At 43.3% G+C, this 16,773-nt stretch overlaps 1 long non-coding RNA gene across 4 annotated transcripts; it reads left to right on the forward strand.

Annotated features, from left to right (window-relative positions):
• Positions 1-8,269: 8,269 nt before the first annotated feature.
• LOC119876287 lies at positions 8,270-16,423 on the forward strand. Of its 4 annotated transcripts, XR_005359094.1 has the most exons (4): positions 8,272-8,397; positions 10,554-10,581; positions 12,581-12,715; positions 15,600-16,423. It is a non-coding gene; the product is annotated as an uncharacterized LOC119876287 (long non-coding RNA). The 4 variants fall into 4 exon arrangements; XR_005359093.1 differs by lacking the exon at positions 10,554-10,581 and having other exon boundaries at positions 8,270-8,397; XR_005359096.1 differs by lacking the exons at positions 10,554-10,581; positions 15,600-16,423 and adding an exon at positions 13,165-14,587 and having other exon boundaries at positions 8,270-8,397.
• Positions 16,424-16,773: the final 350 nt, after the last annotated feature.

A 16,773-nucleotide genomic window follows, 5' to 3' on the forward strand; every position in this document is an offset into this window, starting at 1 on the left:
ACAAAATGAAGAACTCCAGTGCAGCACCAATGGTCTTAGGCTCCTGGGCTTTTCCCAGTACCCACAGGACTTGTTCCGGTGATCTAGCAGGGACAGAACAGTTTCTTCTAAATCAGGGTTTAAGAAAATGGTCTGTCTCTTTTCCTTCAGGCCAGCAACCAGCATAGCCTTGGGTAACTGAGACTAGATGAAATCAGGGAAGTTCTACCCTCTGAAGGGATGTGAAGACATGACTTCACAGATAGTATGAGAAGGTCTGAGAAAGAACATAAAAGGAGTGTATCTGGGGAGTTTTTATGTGTGTATTCTTTTCTATCATAAGACTCATGATCCCCAACGATTTCCTGGGACTCTGAGAATTGTTTGAAACCTCCACAGTTCCCTGGATAGTTCCCTCCTTTGATGCCAAGGGCTAGAGAGGAGAGCATGGACATTGACATGACTAAGGAGGTAAGTTTAGGATTCAAGGGTGTCAAAGTAACCAATCATCTACCCATTGTTCCTAGTATGGCTTACCACTCAAAAAAAAAAAAAAAATCTCCTGTACTTTCAATATGCTGTATCAATAAACCTAGCTCTCACCTGGAAAACTCATTCGAAGAGTCACCTCGGCTAAGGAGAAATTAGGGAATCCTCTTCTGCTTTCCATGGGAAATTCACCAACGCACAAAGGCCATGCTCAGAGGCGTCTCTGCAAACTGCAGAAACTCCCATGGTGGCACATAGCTCTCTCTATTGCTCAGTTTACAACATACTATTTAAATGAATCCCTCCAGATTACAAAAATAATCTCTCTCACTTCAGAGAGACCAGTTGACCAAAGCAGATTTCCCCCTTGATATTTCCTCTGTGTGAGTGTGCAAATGTTTAGAGTTTTTATACTGGTGAAAAATAATAAACATACCAAAAATAGTAGAAAACATAAATGCAATCTTAAATCACTGACCATGAACCAGGTCATGAAATTGAATATTGCCAAAACCACAGAAAATTCCCCACACCAAGCACTCCTTCCTAATGACATTCTCCTTTTTCTTTACCTAGTGGGAAATGTCCTTTCTCTTATGGAATTTAACCATTGTTTGGTTTTATAGTTTTACCACACTATATTTTTGCTTGTTTTTGGATAATTATATAAGTGGAATCAAATGGTATGCATCCTAGGAATCATTCATGTTTTTGTATAAAGCTTCACGTTTTTTCTATGTTGTATTCCGTTGTGTGAATTTTAGGGATGAGAACTTTTCAGTACCAATGGGAAACATCAGTTCAGATATTCAAGAAGCCTAAAAAATCCTAAGCAAGAAAAAATGTCAAATTCAGCATTATAGTGAAATTTCAGAAAGTCCAAGAAAGTGATAAAATGTTAAAAGTAATCAGAAGTAATAATCAAAAAATATAATACATGCAAAAGAGTGGCAGCTGAATTCTCAGTCAGAACAATGGAAGCTAGAAATTAGTGGGATGATATCTTCAATATGCTGGAGACAGGGAACTGCCAGCATAGAATTCTATATCCAGGGGCACCTGGTAGGCTCAGTGGTTGAGTGTCTGCCTTCAGCTCAGGTCGTGATCCCAGGGTCCTGGGATCAAGTCCCACATCAGACTCCCGGGAGAGAGCCTGCTTCTCCCTCTGCCTCTCTCTGTGTGTCTCTCATGAATAAATAAATAAAATCTTTTAAAAAATTTTATATCCAAAAAAAAAATTATTCCGTAATAAAGTGAAATAAAGACATTGCTAAGCAATAGTAATGCCATCAACAAATCTTCACCTAAAGAAACCAGATACTATCAATAAACATTTGTTAAATTGAATTGATATGTTAGTTTTAACTAGTCAAGCCTGGAGGACAAACGTGTACATCTATGGATTTCTGTAAAAATAATAATAATAATAATAATAAGAAGAAGAAGAAGAAGAAGAAGAAGAAAAAGAGCTTCCTTTCTCTCTCTCTCTCTTCTTTCTTTTTTGCAGGAATCCACAAATGGGCCTAGAGGGTACTGGGTAAAATAAATCAAAGAAAGAGAAAGACAAATACCATATGATTTTTTTATATATGAAATCTAACAAAAAAAGAATAAATAAACAAAAAGCAGAATAAGACCTATAAATACAATTATTTTTTTGTATTTTTCAATTTGCCAACATATAGTATAATACCCAGTGCTCCTCCCATCAAGTGCCCTCCTTGTGCCCATCACCCAGTCACCTCATCCCCCCACCCACTTCCCCTTCCATAGTCCTTTGTTTGCTTCCCAGAGTTAAGAGTCTCTCATGGTTTGTCTCCCTCTCTAATTTTTCCCACTCAGTTCCCCTCCTTTCCCTTATAATCCCTTTCACTATTTCTTACATTCCACATATGAGTGAATAATAAAAAAATTTTTTTTTAATTTTTATTTATTTATGATAGTCATACAGAGAGAGAGAGAGAGAGAGAGAGAGAGAGGCAGAGACATAGGCAGAGGGAGAAGCAGGCTCCATGCACCAGGAGCCCGACGTGGGATTCGATCCCGGGTCTCCAGGATCACGCCCTGGGCCAAAGGCAGGCGCCAAACCGCTGCGCCACCCAGGGATCCCAATAAAAAAATTTTTAATTAAAAAAAAAGACCTATAAATACAGAGAACAAACTGATCGTCATCAAAATGGGTGAAGGATGGGATGCCTGGTTGGCTCAGCGGTTGAGTGTCTGTCTTTGGCTCAGGACGTGATCCCGGGATCGGAGATCGAGTCCCACATCAGGCTCCTTGCATAGAGCCTGCTTCTCTCTCTGCCTATGTCTCTGCCTCTGTGTGTGTGTGTCTCTCATGAGTAAACAAATAAAATCTTGTAAAAAATGGGTGAAGGAGGTACAAGCTTCTAGTTACAGAATGAATAAGTCACAGGAATAAAAAGCACAGTGTAGAGAATATAGTCCATGCTACTCTAACAGTGTTGTATATGACAGAGAGCAACTATACTTGTGGTGAGCAGAGCATCACTCATAAACCTGTTCATTCACCATGTTGTACACCTGAAACTAATGTAGCATTGTGCATCGATTACACTCAAGAAGGAGAAGATGAGCTTCTGAGGCGAGGCTGCCATCTGTACAGGGTCCTCCCTCTTCAGACCTCTTTAAGTCCTTCAGCCCATGCTCTAGCAATCCCAACCCCATAATCCCCCTCCATGGTCAGGCTTCTTGAGTGTTCACAGATGGGTCCAGTTGTTCTTACTGAACCCAGAAAAACACAGACATGTTATCTTTGGGTCTTGTATCCTTGATACTCAAGAGGCTCATGAAAAAGAATCACCCAGGACACAGTAAGGATGATATACAAATTCATCTAAGGCATCTACTAAGACTAAATTAAAATGAAGCCTAAAAGGTGCCATGATGATTGAGCACATAGAGGTCATTTATGTCCACTGTGAAAAGAATAAAGGAGAGAAGAGGAAGCCAGATAAAAAGGAATAAAGAATAAACTATCTAGGGGTGCCTAGGTGGTGCAGTCGGTTAAACATCTAACTCTCGGTTTCAGTTCAGGTCCTGATCTCAGGGTCCGACTTCAGCATAGAGTCTGCTTGGGATACTCTCTCTCCCTCTCCCTCTCTCTCTGCCCCTCCCACTCATTCACACATGCTCTCTCTCAAATAGATAAATCTTAAAAAAATGAAATATCCAACAAAAAAGTTAAAAATTGAGTTTTAAATAGTGCAGGAAGATATTAAGCATCTAGGAATAAATCTATACAAGTGGTGTAATTTCTCTGAAGAAAAATAGCATAATTAAGAAAAGCCAGCTAAGATCCAGAAATAAATGGAGAAACAGACCATGATTACTGAATGAAAGATTCAATAATGTAAATTAATTTCCTCTAGGCCTATAGATTCAATGAAGTCTCAAAAAGAATCAAACACGCTATCAAAAAAATTTTAGTTCAATACAATTCATTTTTATATAGTTTAAGAATCTCAAGAAGTTACCAAACATAGTACAGGGAGTCTCTGTGTATTTTTAATCCATCTTTCCCAATGAAATAAGCATAATGTATTCTACAAACTAGGAAACAGATATTGGTAAAATACTATTAACTAAACTATGTACCTTATTCAAATCTCATCAGTTTTTATGTGTACTCATTTTTTGGTGTATGTTATTATGAAAATTTGTCACATGTATAGATTTTTCAAATAACCACCAAAATCAGGACACATAACTAACTTTTCCATCACCACAGAGGCCCTACCATGCCACTCCTTTACAGATTCTGGAGCCTGATAGCCACTGATCTCTTCTCTACATCGTAATCTTATCGTTCAGAGTATTATAAAACTGGAATCACATAGTACGTGATCCTTTGAGATTGGATTTTTTTCACTCAGCATGAATATCCTTGAGAGCCATCCAACTGTTATGTGTACCAGATTCTTTTTAAATGCAGAATAGTAATCTGTTGTATGGAGGTACCAGAGCTTGACTATCCACTCACTCACTGAAGAAAGACTCGGGTTTTTTTTTTTTTTTCCTGTTTAAGACTAGTACAAATAAAGCTGTTATATTCTTTTTCAGGTTCTTATGTGAACATATATATTTTTCCTTCCTCTAGGGTAAAAACTTTATGCTAGTAAAAAAAAGCTAGACATAGAGTGTTCAAATATATAGCAGTCAACAATTAGTGATATTTCTAGAGACAGAGAGCCAACCAGTAGTTAAATGGGTAGGAGATGAAAGAGTGTTGATTACAGAGGGGCATGAAAATGCTTTCTGTAGTAATGGAAATGTCCTGTATCTTGATTAGGATGGTAGTTATACAGTGGTGCACATATATCAAAATTCATTGAAATCTTCACTTTGAATGGGCTCATTTTGATATGCACAACCTATACCTTAGTAAAATTGACTCAAAAAAGTGTTTTGTGCATGAGTCTCATTATAATTTTTCCTTGCATTGTTTCTATATGATTTCTCTAGGGCCCTGATGCTGCCTACAGGTGCTAAAGTCTCTCTAACAAGAAATTCCAAGCCATGAGAAGGATGGATCTTTTTCCTCATTTTGTTCATGAGAGTTCATAGAAAGCTTTCAGTTTTGAAGAAAAGGAATAGGGTCACTTGGGTTCAAACTTCAGTCCCATAGAAGCTTTGATTAGCATCCCATCTTCAAGGTGGAGAGATCAATCATACAGTAGCGACAACAACAGACAGAGAGAATCAGAATGTTCTGAGGACTGAAGTGCTCAGATAATGTCTTTATGACCAGAATATGGAAGAACAAAGACTCACGAGACTGACAATGGGTAGCATGTCCTGTCTTTCCAAACATGGACACCACAAATCCATTCTGTATCTTCCTGCTTGCACTGAGCCTGCAGATCAAATGGAGGGGAAAGCTCAGGTTCTTCTCAAGTCTTTCTGCTCTGGAAGTTGTGTGTGGTTTTCTAGATTCCCCATCATGTGTGAGGGTGTTTTGAAGCTCACTCTCGAAAGTAACTCTCCCCCCAAGATTTTCCTCTCTGGTTTCTGGCATGTCTCCTGTTGGACTTAACCCTAATATTTTGCCCTGGGTCATAAGAACTTGTCCAGTTACCTTTCAATATTTTCACAGAAAACTGCTTATTGGCCCAAAGCAGTTACAAGTCAGGTGAAATAAAGACAACAGTAGAAAGGTAAAAACAAACAAACAAACAAACAAAAAACACGATTCTTTGACAACAAGGTCCATTTTGCTTCTGCTGGAGCCAGGGACCCACATCAGGAATGGAGCCGGTTGGGACAAAGGCTAAGTTTTAAATGCCACAAAGCTCTCCTACTCCGGTTAAGCTGCCTTATCATGACTCATCGTTCTCCTGGTTGCTGTAAAACTTAGATAAAGTTGATTCTGACGATCTGTGCTCTTCTCACTGTTTCTGTGAAGGGACTGTCCTTTGGAGCTCCCTCTTCTGCCATTTCTGCTGACGCCACCTCCAGGTCTCCTCAAAACATATGACATTTAAAAATAATTAAATAGTTTATATGTACTAATTTAGTCCTTACAATTCTTCCTGATAGATGCTACTATTTTATTTTTTTCTGGGGCAAAAACTGAAGATAGAAAGGCTGAAGGTCACACACAGGGTCACACAAGCAGCAACTGGAGAATCCAGGTTTAAACAGAGCTTTGTCTGCCTCCTGACACTATAATGGCCAACTGTGGAAAGAGAGTAGCAGGTTTTCATAGATTATAAGAAAGTGGTAAGATTTTTTTTTTAAGATTTTATTTGTTTATTCATGAGAGACAGAGAGAGAGAAAGAAAGGCAGGGACACAGGTAGAGGGAGAAGCAGGCTCCACTGATGTAGGACTTGATCCCAGGACTCCAGGATCACTCCCTGAGCCGAAGGCAGATGCTCAACTGCTGAGCCACCCAAGTGTCCCAACCGTGGTAAGATTTTTAAAGACTCTTGCAATATTCCTGTGTTTGAAGTGATTGGCAGCAAAACTCCAACACTGAAAAGTATATGTAGGGAGAGGATGCTTCGTGGCCTATTTCATGGCCAGGTATAAATGGAGAAAACCTCCAAAAGATGCAGTGGATGGTGGGAATCTGGGGAGGAAAGAGAGAGAGTTGAGCCCCTGATTCATTGCAGGGGAGTCCAAAGGGCCCTGGGAAGCTCCCAGGGTGGAGCGATGCTCTCTGCTGGTTGCCCCTCTGCAGATGACTCCACCCAACTAGCCCCCTAGGCTTGCATGATGGAGAACCTTCCTCAGTCCCTGGCCAAAGCCACATTCTCTCTTGTACATGCTTCCCCCACCCTCTCTTCCTAGGAAAGTGCCTCTACAACTTCAGGTCCTGGTATAAATGTTCCTTCTTCCGGGCCTCCTCCTCTGACTCCTATGTGTTTCCTTTTTTTTTTATTTATTTTTATTTTTTTTATTTATTTTTTATTTTTTTATTTTTATTTATGATAGTCACACAGAGAGAGAGAGAGAGGCAGAGACACAGGCAGAGGGAGAAGCAGGCTCCATGCACCGGGAGCCCGATGTGGGATTCGATCCCAGGTCTCCAGGATCGCACCCTGGGCCAAAGGCAGGCGCCAAACCGCTGCGCCACCCAGGGATCTCTCCTATGTGTTTCCAAGGCACAACTGAGAGCCACGATAGGAACATAGCCTTATCTTTGATTCTTCTTCCTCTTCCGTTCCACATTAAGCCAGTGACAGAGTCCCATCTGTTTGTCTTCATGCTGTCATGACTCTCATTCCCTTCTCCATCTCCATTTTGCTGTGTTGTTACGGCCTTCATGTCGCTCATCCTGGAGCCCATTCTTTTCTCAGTATGGAGGCATGGATTGAGTTCCAACCACTGAAATGGAGTCCTCTTTTTTTTTAATTTAATTTTTTTTTTTTATTGAAGTTCTATTTGCTCATCCTATCAAGTGCCCTCCTCAGTGCCTGTCACCCAGTTACTCCAAACCCCCTTCCACCTCCCCTTCCACAACCCTTTGTTCATTTCCCAGAGTTATGAGCACTGGAGAAGAAAGCTTTGCCTCTGCTCCTTTGAGGAAAGGAAGGCTGTTATTCCAGAGCTGAGATGCCAAAGCTGCAGGGAGGAATGAAGGAAGAAGGATCTAGGAGCTGGAAGGAGAGATTTTAAGCCCTTCAACCTGAGAGCAGATGCAGAGGAAGGAGTAGCATGATAAAACTGCAGAAGGAGGAAGGAGGAATTGTGTAAAGTCAAGAAGAGGAGCCCTGAAAGAAAGGCATCCCCTGAGATTGCCTCGAAACAACCAATAGGGTAAAGTCCCTTTGCATTACTGTATGGAATAACTTTTCCCACTGTAGACCTATCAGTAGATGGAAACTATAATGCTCTGTTCACTTATTCACTTGAGGTCGGGTTAATTAATAAATATCTAATGAATATGCGAACCATATCCTTTTTTGAACCTGATCTGACAGTCACTAGCAACCCACCCCACATAAACCCCAGAGACCTGGTTTATTTAGAGGGTTGGAGGTCTAATACAGTAGGGGATTTAACTCCAAAATGGAAGGGCCCCTACTGGGTCATATTATTTACTCCCATTGCAGTAAAGTTAGAGGGGCATCTTCATGGGCTCATATATCTAGAATAAAAAACTGTATCTCCTTCACAGGAAACCAATGTGCAAACTAACGTGCTTCCTTATTCCCATAAATCCGTGGAAGACCTCAAATTTCTCTTCAAACAACAGAGGACTGGAGGAAGATTTTAGTTAACTATCAAAGGTCTTTTTATTCAGGCTTCTCTTATAATAACCTTATTTGATTTTTTCTAGGCATCTCCCTGACTGGTGCCAAGACTCCTTCACTGCCGTGGCTTCCAGCCAGCAGATGACCCTTCCTACTCAAGGAGGTTCATATATGTTGTCTACCTTGGATTGGCTGCCTCTGCCTTTTTGGTAACTCCTTTATTTAAACTCCCCAACTGGGGCACCTGGGTGGCTCAGTGGTTGAGCATCTGCCTTTAGCTCAGGGCGTGATCCTGGGTCCAGGAATCGAGTCCCACGTCAGGCTCCCTGCAGGGAGCCTGCTTCTCCCTCTGCCTGTGTCTCTGCTTCTCTCTCTGTGTCTCTCATGGATAGATAGATAGATAAATAAATAAATAAATAAATAAATAAATAAATAAATAAATAAAATCTTCATAAAAAATAAAAATAAACACCCCAACTGACCTATGTTGATCCACAGGTAGGAACACCTCTATGCCCCTATTCAGCAGGAAGAAGTTACAGAAGATGAGACCTTCCACCCTCAGCAACTTTAAAGATTTCAGGGTCAAAATTGATCAGGGGGAGATGATGTGAGAAACAAAGGCAGAGAGATTGTATGTAAAATTAAGTCTCCTTATAACCTGCAGCCCCTCAACAAATACTTGAGATAGGTAGATTATAACATTCCTCTGGGATCCTACGAGTCTTCTTTAACATATGAAAGTCCTTTTGGAATTTCCCTTATCTTTATTTCTCCCAACCACAAGGTAAAAATCACTTGCTCATAATCCTGGAGCATCAGGGAGCAGCAGGTAGCAGTGGTCAGCTCTTCCTATGCACGCACAGGTGATTTTAATAAAATCACCATTTTGCACCAAAAAAGCAAAAAAAAAAAAAGAAAGAAAGAAAGAAGAAAGAAAGAAGAAAGGAAGAAAGAAGGAAAGAAGGAAAAGAAAGAAAGAAATGCATCCCCTGGTCAGGGCCTGCAGCGCTGGGGGAAGTCCGGTTGGATCCATGCTCTCAAGGAAGGGGTAATAATGGGGGAGGGGGATTCTCATAGCTCCAGACAGGGTAGGAGGTAGGTTGTGGACATCGAGGTCCAGTGCATGTCCTCCTGACAAGTCCAGGACCACTGTTCCAGGAATAGCCTTGGACCCAGCCCTGGGGGTTAGAGAACAGAACATCTTCTCCTTGGGGCACTGAGCTGAGGTGGTTTCTGATCCTTGAAGGCCAGATGGGCAGCATTTGAGAGGTGAGAAGCTTAATCAGATGAGGAAGAGGGGCAAGGAGCCCTGCAGCTCTTGGCCCCGTTCAGAGGTGGGCAGGAGAGGGGTAAGAGGTACATTTAGAAGCTATCTGTCTACTCCAGGAAGAAGAAAAACAGTTCTTATAATTTCAAAGATTTATTTTTTTTAGATTTTATTTATTGGTTTATTTGAAAGGGAAAGAGAGAGAGAGAATATGAGAGCACAAGAGCAGAGAAGGGAGAAGCAGACTACACGCTGAGCAGGGACCCCACGTGGGGCTCCATCCCAGGACCCTGGGATCATGACCTGAGCCAAAGGCAGATGCTTAACTGACTGAGCCACCCAGGCACCCTGGTTTCGGACATTATGTCCAAATGTTGCAGATCTAAGACTAGAAAGAGGATGTCTTAGAAATTCCCTGAGGATGTATGCTCACACATGGTATAAGGAAGGGACACCCTTGTACTACCTCCATACTCCCCTCCTGGACCCAGAAACGTTCCTCCCCCAAACAGAAGTCTGGCATGCTTGTCCAAAGGTGGTCTGAGGAGGACTCTCTGCCCAGGTCCGCATGGGTACCCATGTCCCCATAATTTCAAATTGGTTGCAATAGCCAAGTTTAGTATCACAGGTATAATGGGGCATAATTTGAATCATAATTTCTTTTTCTTTTTCTTAACTCTCAAGTGATTTTTTGGTGTTCAGTACTTGCCAGCAGCTTACCAGCATGTCTTCCGTCCCACCTCCTACCATTCAGTGTCACCACTTGGCTTTGTGGAATGTTAGGCTGGGGGCCGTCTTTTTGGCACTTCCCTTATGCCATTATGCTGACGCCCTCTGTTGCGGGCTGCCCCTCAGAAGGCCTTAGCAGGCACAAATCCAACTGCACTCCTTCAGGAAGATTCTCAGTGGGCTGCTCAGTCAGGACAGAGGCTACAGTGTAAAAGCCAGATTGCAAAACTGTGCTTATTTAGCTTCTATACGAGTCGGCGAGAGAGCTGTACCAAACAACCAGAGCAGCACCACTGCCAGAAGTAATAGTGATAACGATAATAATACCTAGTGGCCTGATCAGGTTTTTATTTTTTTTCTTTTCAGCACCAAAAAACCTGAGGCTATGGATATGGTAGGACTTGCTCAGTCCTTGGTCTTCTTGCCCTATTAAGTATCTCGTTCAGTGATTGCGTGTCATGGCTCTAAATGCCCCCTGTATGCTGATGACCCATAGATCTTTACTGTCCTCCCTCAACCCTTCTCTACCTTCTCTTCATCTCCATTTGATTGGGCATCTCGAATTCAACATATCCAGAATCATACCACTGATTTCATATCCCTTCTCATACCAACATCATACTCCCCACACAGTCTGCTCCCAACCTCACCCAGCCCCCACTCTACTTCTCTCTGTCTTTCCTAATACCTTGTATTTCCTGAATATTCCTTCTCTCCTTCCCCCACTCCCCTCCTCCCTCACCCCCAACATGAAGATGGCTCTTTAATCCCCTACCTATGTAAAGCTATCCTGGCATTTGTTTGAAAGGTGGTTAAGATTCAAGGGAGCTGTCATTGAAAAAAAAAAAAAAAACTTTCAGGGCACTGAAAACTCTTTTAGCATTTGGAACATCTCCTCCACCTAGCCTCATTTTTCTCTAGTAAATTGTTAGCACCCCTGGGGACTTATGTTAAGAGTGCCCAGGACACTGGGACAGGGCTGGGCCAAAGGCAGGAGCTCGCGAAGCACAAGTGAACTGATTGTTGCCTGTGTGCAGATATTTCTTGCAATGCCCACGCAGAGGGAAAGCTGATATGCCAACTCTCTCCCACGTCAGCTAGGAAGACGTGGGTTTGGTTTAACAGTTCATTAAACATATTTTGAGTAGCACCATTGGCCAGGGCCAGGCAATGTAAATTAACCTGAACCCTTGAGGCAATGGCTCAAGAAAACATATTCCCTATGTCCCAATCCCTCAGTCCCGGTACATTGGGAGCCACAGTGGAATGGTGAGGCACAGGACATCCTGAGCCTGGGGCTGAGAAAGAAGCCAGTCAAGGTGGGTGTAGGTATCTGCCCATGACGGGCCATCCCATCAACCTGCCACTAAAAGTTCACAGCGACCACCTTGGGGAAACAAGCTCAGGAAAATGAAGAGAGCATCCCAGAAAGGGAAAGGGGAACTAATGAAGAGAAGATGCCAGAGGGTGATGGGATAGACCTTCAACCCCACCCCCAGGCTAAATGAAAGTATTAAACCCCAGTAAGCTAGAAACAAGACCAATGCCTGGGTGGCTCAGTCAGCTAGCATCTGCCTTCAGCTCAGGTCATGATGCCAGGGTCCTGGGATCGAGTCTCACACCAGGATCCCTGCTCAGCAGAGAGTCTGCTTCTCCCTCTCCGCCAACCCCTCCCCCTGCTCATGCTCTCTCTCACTCTCTATCTCAATTAAATAACTAAAATCTATTTTAAAAATAGAAACAAGACAAAGCCATGAAAAAGTGAACTTTGTCCCAACACCAAGCCTGTGTTATACGAGGCTCTTATACGATAGAGCTCCTCCTTCCTTAGCCCTCAACACATGCCCAGAGCATACCCCAAAGAATCCTTCTTTTTTTTTCTTTTAAAGATTTTATTTATTTACTTGAGAATGAGAGAAAGAAAAAGAGAGGGAAGGAGCAGTGGGGAGGTGAGGCAGAGGGAGAGAGAAGCAGACTTCCTGCTCAACAGGGAGCCTGACGCAGCACTCGATCTCAGGACCCTGGAATCATGAACTGAGCATGAGGCCGATGCTCAACCAACTGAGCCACCCAGGTGCCCCAAAATCCTTCTCTCAAAGGGACCACCTCCACCTTAGCCAGTTGCTTCTCCTTAAAATGGCCATTGCCCCATTCAATGTGATTCTTTCTCTCTCTCTCTCTCAGATAAATAAAATCTTTTTAAAAATTTAAAGTAAACAAACAAAATATCTCAGTAGGAATTAGCTTCTCAAATTTATTTCTTAGCCACGGCAACAATTTAGGGAGATGGCACTGAGTTCCGGGGTCCAGAGGGAGCCGTGAAGAGCTGGGAAAGGGCGAAGAGCCCCGCTCTGAGGACCCCCAATGCCTCCTCTCCCTCGGATTCTCTGCAGGCTGTTGTATTTGGACACTCTCCTTGAGTCCTGACTACAAAGACAATGAGAAAACCCCCAGACTTGGATTCCTGAAAAGTCACTTCTCCTCTGGCTAAAGATGGCCACATGTTTTCACCCTCCTCTTCTCAGCAGGTGAGTTTGCCATAAATAGTATGAGATGGGGAGAAATTTGGGCTTGGGGTGGGCTGGTGTTACATCCAAGTAATAGACTTTGAAGCCCCACCCCCATCTCCAAGTGTGCCCCAACCACCCCAAATTATTGAAGACTGAAGAGACTGTTCAGTGTGGTCCCAGCAGCACAGGGCTCTGAGAGTTCTCACCCCCTCAGGTCACACCTTCTCAGAGCCCTGTTTCCTCACCCCTAAAACAACCAGCCTATCACCTCCATCAGAGGTCTGTGGTTGAGAGCAAATGAGAGAATGGACCCTTGTTCTGACCCCTGGCCCCCAGGCGTTTGGTCTCCTCAAATCTACTGTAGCAGCGCCCTGGCCTCCATCCTAAGCGATGCTGCCAGAACCTGCAGTTCCCTCCTGAGAAATGGAACTCCCCGTGCTTTGGGTGATGACAACCATCCTTCTCAGGTCCTGAGAGAGAAGAGTGAAAGCTGGCAGTGGGGAGGTGGGGCTCAGCAAAGAGGCCTAAGGAAGAAACAGTACAAGAGGCCCCACGGAGAAAGAGAGTCGTTGCAAGACAAAACACAGAAGGCGGCCTTGCAGCCTGTGGCTGGTCACAGGACCTGGGAAGGCAGGTGTGTTTGCTCAAAAGACAGTCCCCAGATTGCTCTGCTTTCTCCACAGCTCTGCACACTCTTCTCTCCAGTGTCTTCGTCCCGACTTCCTTTCAGGGTGCAAAACCTCTTGGGCACCACCGCCCTCCTCACAAGGCTGTATCCATGACCCTGAGAGCATACGCAGCAGAATCAGATCCATTGTGCTTCAGATCTCAGCTCTTCTCTTTATGAAGAGTCTTAGCTTCAGCATCTATAAATGGGGATGATCCCTGATGCCCAGACTTGTAAGGGATCATGAGATGTGCAAGGTGCTAAGTGCAGTGACACATGGGACTCCCAGGAGCCCTCAGCTCCAGGCTAAAACTCCCTGAATGTGGTCCTCTCTGCAGGACACTGCCTCACTGTGCAATTCAGCCTGACTGGACTTGTGCCAGACTTCCGTGGGCAGTTTCACACAGTGTTTCTCAGCCTGGAGCCACCTTTTACTCGGCCCCCAGCCCACGGGCAGCCAATTAGAAATACTAGCAGGATGCCCACAACTGCTCCAAGGCTTTACATATATTAACTCATTCAACCATCACAGCAAGCTTATGCTGTAGTATCCACAGCATTAGTTTCCACCAATAGTATCCAGTAGTATCTCCAGTTTACCATTCAGGATACTGAACCTCAGAGAAGTTACTAATTTGCCCAAGATCAGAGCACTAGGAAGAGGTTCAGCAGGGATTCAAATGCAGAACGCCTGGCTCACAACAGGATCTTCTTACCCAGTAAGCTCCATGCCTCCCTCCTCCCCTTTCAATAATGAAAGCAGACTGATCTGCATCCCGGCCTTGAGACCTATGACCAGGTGTGCTTGCCTGGTCTCTTACACGCTGGCCTCTCTGGCTCTCCTTGCAGACATCAGGGCTCCAGAATATTTTCACATTCAACTTATTGACATCTGCTCAGACAGCAGAGTTACCTCTGTGCTTCCAGTGGAGAGGAAACAGAAAAAAATACTAAGTGAGTCCCTGCTCTGTCAGAACCATTGGGCCTTTGCTTTACACACATCATCTGGCCTAGTGATTAAAAGCTGCATGGGCAGGGCGCCTGGATGGCTCAGTAGGCTTAGCTTCAGACTCTTGATTTTGGCTCAGGTTGGGATCTCAGGGTCCTAGGATAAGATTGGGCTCCTCACGCAGCGGGGAGTCTGAGGACTCTTTCCTTCTCCCTTTGCCCTTCTCTCCTGCTCTCTCTTTCAAAAAAAAAAAAAAAAAAAAAAAAAAAAAAAACTGCATGGTTGGTTGAGTGAAATAAGCCAGAGAGACACAGCATGGTACCACTTATATGTGGAACCTAAAAAAAAAAAAAAAAAAAAAAAAAAAGTCTAATTTATAATTTATAAAACAGACAGTGGAAAAGGGGTTCCAGGGGTTGAGGAAGGGGGAAATAGAGACAAGTTGGTAAAAGGGTACAAACTTTCAACTCTAAGATGAATAAGGTGAGAAGATCTAATGTAAACCATGGAGGCTACAGTTGACAACACTATAGTGTATAATTGAAATTTGCCAAGAAAGTAAGTAGGACTTAAATGTTCTCACATCCCCCACCCCCACCACACCCCACACCTGCCAAAAAGATAAATATATGAGATGACGGATATGCTAATTATCTAGGTGGGGGATAGGGAAATCCTTTCACAATGTGTGTATATATGTATATCAAGCCACCATGATGCATACTTTAAATATTTTCCAGTTTTGTCAATTTTAATTCTATAATGCTGAAATGTTAAAAAAAAAAAAAATGCTGCATGGGTTTGGGGACAGGCCCAAGCTGCAATCACAGCTCTACTCCCTAGCATTTTTTTTTTGATAAATTTATTTTTTATTGGTGTTCAAGTTACCAACATACAGAATAACACCCAGTACTCATCCCGTCAAGTGCCCCCCTCAGTGCCCGTCACGCATTCACCCCCACCCCCGACCCTTCTCCCCTTCCACCACCCCTAGTTCGTTTCCCAGAGTTAGGAGTCATGTTCTGTCTCCCTTTCTGATATTTCCCACACATTTCTTCTCCCTCCCCTTATATTCCCTTTCACTATTATTTATATTCCCCAAATGAATGAGAACATACACTGTTTGTCCTTCTCCGATTGACTTACTTCACTCAGCATAATACCCTCCAGTTCCATCCACGTGGAAGCAAATGGTGGGTATTTGTCATTTCTAATGGCTGAGGAATATTCCATTGTATACATAAACCACATCTTCTTTATCCACTCATCTTTCGATGGACACCGAGGCTCCTTCCACAGTTTGGCTATTGTGGACATTTCTGCTGGAAACATCGTCTACTCCCTAGCATTTTGACTTTGGCAAATCACTCAAGCTTTCTTAACCTCCATTTCCAAACCTGTGAAATGGGTAGAAAGATGCCTCAAGAAGAAAACAGTCCAGGGTCAATGTCTCAGGAATTTTTCTCCAAGGCCTCCATCAGAATTAACTGAGGAACCACCTTGGTCCTCCAGAACCAGAAGACATGTGAGATCCAAGCAGCATGACCTACCCTGCTCCTCACGTCCAAGGGCTTCTGTGACCAGGGCATAGCTATTGGAAGAGTCTCCAGGAGAATGAGGAACACCTGCCTCTTGGCTGCAACTACTCACTAGAGCCACAGAAGGAGGGCAGAGCCAGTCATCTATGGGCCCCCCAAGCTTTGGAAAAGGACTCACCTGACATTTCTATATCCATATGTGGGGTAGGGGGGCAGTCTTAGAAAAGATGATTGCTTGCTGCTTAAAAGATTGTATTAGCTCAGAGAAGAGCAAAGGGACAATGAAAAGCCCCTGAGATTCAATATTGATATTTTTATTCCTCCTAGATGTTTAGTATTTGAATCCTTTGAATTCCTGTCATTCTATAGTATAAAATTAACCTAGAGGATTTTTTTTGTCTTCATTAAAGATGGTTCTTTTTCTCCTTAGAAGATAGCAATAATAATGACTAGAGGGGTGCCTGGGGGGCTCCATTGGTTAAACATCTGCCTCAGGTCATGATCCTGGGGTCCTGGGATCAAGCCCCGAGTTGGGATCCCTGCTCAGTGGGGCTCGTCCTTCTCCCTCTCTCTTTGCCTCTCTCTCCCCACCCCTGAGCTGTGCTCTCTCTCTCTCTCTCTCTCTCTCAAATAGATAAATAAAATCTTAAGAAAAAAAAAAAAAGCGACTATAGTTTTCTAAGCACCTTCCCTGGGTTGTAAACACTGCAAATACATTATCTTAAGTCCTCACAAACCAAACTATAATAGGCAAACTCATACGGTGTTTATATGAGTTTGTTTATACTGCCCGACAATGGGCAGTCCTGAAGGATTCCAACTACCAGAGAACACTCAAAAAGTCATAAATACATTGCTATTGATTAAAGATATTGACTTTTTAGTTAAAAACCCCACAAGGGGGCAACCCTCTAGGGTCCCC

Source organism: Canis lupus, chromosome 5, assembly GCF_011100685.1.
Source record: "Canis lupus familiaris isolate Mischka breed German Shepherd chromosome 5, alternate assembly UU_Cfam_GSD_1.0, whole genome shotgun sequence".
Taxonomy (NCBI): Eukaryota; Metazoa; Chordata; class Mammalia; order Carnivora; family Canidae; genus Canis; species Canis lupus.